Below are 5,666 nucleotides of genomic sequence, written 5' to 3' on the forward strand. Positions count from 1 at the left end.
CCAGCGGGGTCAGGGCTGGGAGAGATGCTGCTGTTACCTGTGTCTTGTTGGTGTGCCAGGCCTCTTGTGTCATGGTGATAAATTCCCTAGCTGTGAACTTTGAAAAGGCAGTTGTCACCTGCTCACCCCCCGGCTGTGTGTAGGGCACTGGGAGTGCTGGCTGCATCCTGCTCCGAGACATTCCCTCGAGATGCCACCTTTGGGCATCACTGCTCCTTTCTGGGAGAGTAAGATATGCTTCAGCCAGAGCCACGAGCCTGATTGTTGAAAAGTTGGCACTATGCCTTTAATTGCAGTAAAGAGAAAGAGGGAGGACAGATGACTTCAAGGTGTAGTTGTTGATTTTGTTTTAGAGAACGTCTCCTTTTTTTTTTTTTGTGGTGGCAGGAGTGGGGACAGAATTGTAAAGCAGAGAAATTAGGGCTTCAGATGTTTTGGAATCCTTGAAATTCCCTTTTGTATCATCTCCCTGGTGCGGCAAGTATTTGTTCCTGGCGTTATTTTGATGTTACATAATTGAGAGAAGATTAGGACCATCAAATCTTGTTTTAAAAGTCAAATCCAAAAGAAAACAGAGCCTACCTCTTTCTCTTGGAAGTCAGCAAGGTGCTAGTACCAGAGAAGGGCTCATGCTGGGTTTTAGACACAATGAAAGATGAGTGAGAAGTGGAGTATGTGTGCTGCTGAAAGAGAAGTAACCTCTTTACTGCACTTATACCCACTGAAACGTGTTCTCTTGTCCTGGCTGAAATTTGTTCTGGTTTCCAAAATGCTCCCATGGCCCTGAATTGTTTTTGTTTCATTGTGTGTACTTCGTGATACCTTCCCGTTCTAAAAATAAAAGTAGTTAAAAATGAAATGAAGTTATTCATGGTAGACAGGGTTCTTTGAAGTTGCTGCAATATCCTGAATATAGAAAATGAACTTAAAATGTTTACCACATCTTTAAAAATATAGAATGTTTTATGTTTCAGTTTATTAATTTGCCTGAATAGTTATGTCTTCAGCTGTTTACCCAGGTTCTTTTAACTACTGAAGCTAATAAATTATTCTGGAATAATCACAAATTTTATTAAGAGAAAGAATAATCTGATAAGCTGTTATTTCTGTCACCAGTGACGTGTGACAACTGCCATGTTAAGTATGTGCAGCCCGTGTTCCTCCTTAATGGGCTTATGCATTCAAGATGTAACTCCTTAGAATTTGTAGCTATATGTAGCAAATGTAAAGCACTCTGTTTTAAACAGAATTGTGATTTAACTTAAGCACAGGGTACTCCAGGTGCAACATATCCATCCTACCCACATTTTCTATTGAAGAAAAAACCCTTGAAATGTGTCTGCACACTTTTCAGTGCCACTGGTGTGGTGGCAGTGGGTAGGAGACATGTTTCTCTAGCTGGATGAAACAACATTGTAGGCGCTGCTTTTCCAAAATACAGAAAGTAGGGAATTTTGCAAGGGAGAAGTAACTGACCCTTCCTCTTGACTTGGTGTTCCTCAGTGCCTGATAGCTGTGACATGGATGGCATGTATCTGGGATTAAACAAACAGCAGTGGAACAGGGAAAAGGCTCCTACCAGCCTCCAGGCTACCAAAAGAGAGTGCCCCAAAGTGGTGTAGAGATGGCAGTGAAAGTGGCTGTGCCTACCCTGCCCCTCAGGTTTACTCTGTAGGAGTAGATCTGGAGAGTGCAGAAGTTGGCTGGGGGACCTCGTGCTCCCCTGTCATGTGTTTGAGGGGCTGCTTGGGCTGGTGGCCGGCTGGTCCTGTGAGAAGTTACGAGGGCAGTTTCCACTTCGGGCTCAAGAGAGCCAGCTGCTCTAAGATACCCAAGGAGTAGTGAGTTAGCCTGTTGTGAGAGTCCTGTGCAGTGCAGAGCAGGCAGGGAGTGTGTGTGTGTGTGTGTGTGTGTGAAGAGGTGTGATAAGGAGGTTCACTTTTAAAGGTATGTTCCTGGTCATATAAAAACTGTGCTGTGGAAAAGGGCTTACTGCTTTTGGCAGAATCAATAGCAATATCAAGGTGATGTGCTTGGGGACCCCAAGATGTGACATTTCAAACCATTAAGCAGAAAAAAGCACAGAAACTTAACTTTTGAAGGCTGTTTGTACCCATAGATATTTAATGTATAAGATACAGTTTTCTGTCCTAATAGGCATTTGCTGATAATACACAGGAAGCAGGTTTGGCCATTCTGTGTGGATTAACGTATCAGATAAAATATAGAAGTAATGTCTTCATGTCTATTTTTTCTTTTGTTGGCTATGTCCAGACCTGTAGAGATTGGTGAAATTGCCACAGTTGTTTTAAAAGATTTACTTTTCTTGAAGGATCCTTTCTTACCTGCCACAGCTTTCCATCTGCCTTTTCTCTTTCATCACCCACGTTCACCCTGATCTATTCCCAGCCCACAGGGCCTGTCAAGGATTGCAGAGTGCCTGCTTTGGAAGGGCCATGCTGTAAGCCATATTTTCCCTCCTTCCTTTCCCACAGAAGGGGTTTGCAGTTGGAGTGGCAGCACTGCAGCTGGGTCACTTTGCTGAACACCTCCTGGCACTTCATTGATGCTGTTGCCCCGTGATGCCTGCTGTGAGGAGGGACAGCCCTGCTCAGGCCATGTGTCCCCAGGCTAACAGCCCAGGGAGTGTGCCCCTCTCCCTGCCCTGCTCCAGCAAGCTGGCAAACCACCCTTGTAGCTTCACAGACGTCAGGGAGTTGCATTCCTGGTGCAGTGTTTCATGGTCTTGTGGCTGCCGGGCTTGTTCAAACTGCCCTTGCACAGCTCTGTTGGTCCTTACTGAGGTAGGGGTGCTGCATGCCCCATTCCAGTGGGTGGTTTAAACACCATTTATTCTACCAGCTGCAGGATAGGACCATAACATTGCTTTTTGAAAGATCAGTGTGTCTGGCGAAGTTTTCAGTTTGAACAATATTAGCTAAATTTTACCATTTCTCTCCACTCACAATCTCAACTCATGGAGGATGAAACAGGGAAGATCTTTAGAAATTTGTAATTGTTTGAAACTAGTAATCACTTCTTTTAGCTTTTACTCTCTCCATACTAATTCCAAATGTTTGATTACACTATTCCACAATTTCACTTCAGTTAAAACAGGAAAACCACTGGAGGCTTTAAAAAGAAAATTGAAGTAATGCTCTTTCATCGTGGTATCCCTGTGGATTGAAAGAGCAGTGTGCTGGTTGGGCTTAGAAAGTTTTAAAGTAAATTTTGCATTTCAAGGTTGTCTTTGGAGCAGTTATTTCTTGGCTTCTCTGCACTGGTAGTGCCCATTCCAGATCCATGGGAATAGGCACGTGTGGCATATTGAGGAATTTTAGATGTGCTTGCTGTCAGGAGCTGGGCTTGGGTTGGTGCTGCCATCAGAGCCCGTTGTGGCTCTGCACAGTTAATGCCTACAGCATTTTATTTTCTACATGCAAAATGTGTGTGCTCAGCACAGAAACTGATAAACCACACGGCAAATCAAATCTGCAGCTGTTGGGAGAGGGTGTGGGACGTGTGAATTAACAAATACATGCACCTGAGTGGAAAGGCAGTGCCTGGCAGCCCCGGGGTGGCTGAGCAGGAACATGGGGGTTTCCTGCCCTTGGCAGCCCTGCAGCTGCGGGAGGGGAAGGGCTTTGGCTTTGGCACTGTGGGAGCTCTGCGCTACAGGAGAATTGAAAAGGCTTAGATTGCGCACGGGGATCTCACCAGACACAGACAAATAACATACCAAAGGCTTTTTTGGTAAGAGTGGGGATGGAAGAAGTACTGCTCTGTGCTGAGCATGTTTTCATCCCCAGTGATCCAGCACAGCCACAGGCAGAGACCCTGCATCCCTCCCAGGCAGCGTCACCAGGCCTCAAGTGGAACCAAAAGAGCTGGGGTAAGATATTTTTTAGAAGGGCATGTAGGGACAGAACAAAGGACGGTGGCTTTGAACTGGAAGAGGCTGGGCTTAGATACTGGGAAAAACTTGTTCACTGTGAGGGTGGTGAGGCAGCAGAAGCTGTGGATGCCTTGTCCCTGGAAGTGTTCAGGGCTAGGCTGGCGGGCCCTTGAGCAGCCAGGTGTAATGGAAGGTGTCCCTGCCCAAGGCTGGGGGTTCGAGTTCCATCTTTGAGATCTCTGCCAACCCAGCCCATTCTGTGATTCTATGCAATCCCTGCACTGCTTATACCTCTGATACCAAGTTGCTGTATTTTGTCGTAATGATCACAGCAGTGTGCAAGGGGGAGGGAGGAAGATTTATGAGGGCAATTGGGGAAACCGGTTTGTGAAGACCTTCACCTCCCCTTGGTCATGGCCTCCGAGGAGCTGCGTGCCCCCAAAGTGTGAGGTGAGCACATCCAGCCCCAGGTTTGGTATCTGCACCTGACTACAGATAGTGCATTGTGCAAAGGGCTCATAGGACTTGGTTTACAGTAAACATGTAATAGTTTAAAGGCTGAAAAAGCTCTTGCTCAGTAATGAGGAAGGCTGTTGCCCACATGAAAGGGTTCCCAGGAGCAAACCAGGGCAGTACAGGCTCTGAGAAGACCCTGCAGACCGGCATGTGAGCACTGGGGGGTTTGACCTCACCAGGGCACTGCAGCTGGCCCCAGGCATGGGCAGGGGACATGGGGCTGGTGCTGCTGCCCTGGCCCAGAACTCCCTCCCTTCTCTAGTCCTGTGCTGGGAACACTCACCCGTGCTGCGTAAGGACAGAACTTGCTCTAACCAGGGCAATGGTTAAACCTCTCATGAGGCTGAAGGCACACCTTGCCAAATCTGTCAGCAAAAGATTCTTTGAAAAGTGCATGCAAAACCCTCTGGTTGCTGAAGAGTTAAACTTCCCTGTAATATGAATCATGTGCAGAGTATCCAAATTTGGTTATAAATCCTGTTTAAGTTTCAAAGCACAAGTGTTATTGGAGGTAGCAATACTAACATCAAGCAGCCTTGATAAGATCAACAAATTACTAAGTATAATTGTTTGTGCTGGGGTGTGTGCAAGGAGATAAATAACTCATAAATTAAACACCAGTGCCTCAGGGTGAGTCATTCATGGATTCAGAGCTGTCCTGACACTCGCAAGCAAAAAGTAATTTTCTCTTAGTTCAGTAATTATGCATTTCCAGATATAAGATCAGCAATCTATGCTAGGTGTGCTCGCAAAAGTGGAAAGATACTTCAGCTATTGGAGTTTCCCATACACTGATTAACAAGAAAGGTCTATTGCTTTTCTCTGTAGTGGGGAGTATTCAGACTGAGGTATGTTTCTTCAGAAAGATGATGACTAATAAAGGGATTAAGAATAGATTAAGGGTCAGATTTTCTGTTATAAATTGACAGCATTCTCCTGGACTCAGTACAGCAGTACTAGTTTATTATATTAGCAGAGAATCTGTCCCAAATTATTAAAGAAAATCAACAACCCCCCTGTGATAAGTGCTGTTAGTCATCCAGGCTAGTGCCTGCTTCTGAGAGGCACCTGGCACCTCGCTGGCTGCACTGCAGCTCACGCGGGGTCATTAGAGCCCCTTCCTGACTTATTCATAAGACCCCATGAGGATCTTGGTCTAATCAGGGTTTTCCTAAGGACAGGGAATAGTAATGTAATCTGTTATTGTAACAACATCATCTTGATCTGCTTTTATTTACCAATGTTTTGCCAGCCA

Source organism: Cinclus cinclus, chromosome 9 (genome assembly GCF_963662255.1).
Source record: "Cinclus cinclus chromosome 9, bCinCin1.1, whole genome shotgun sequence".
Classification (NCBI taxonomy): domain Eukaryota; kingdom Metazoa; phylum Chordata; class Aves; order Passeriformes; family Cinclidae; genus Cinclus; species Cinclus cinclus.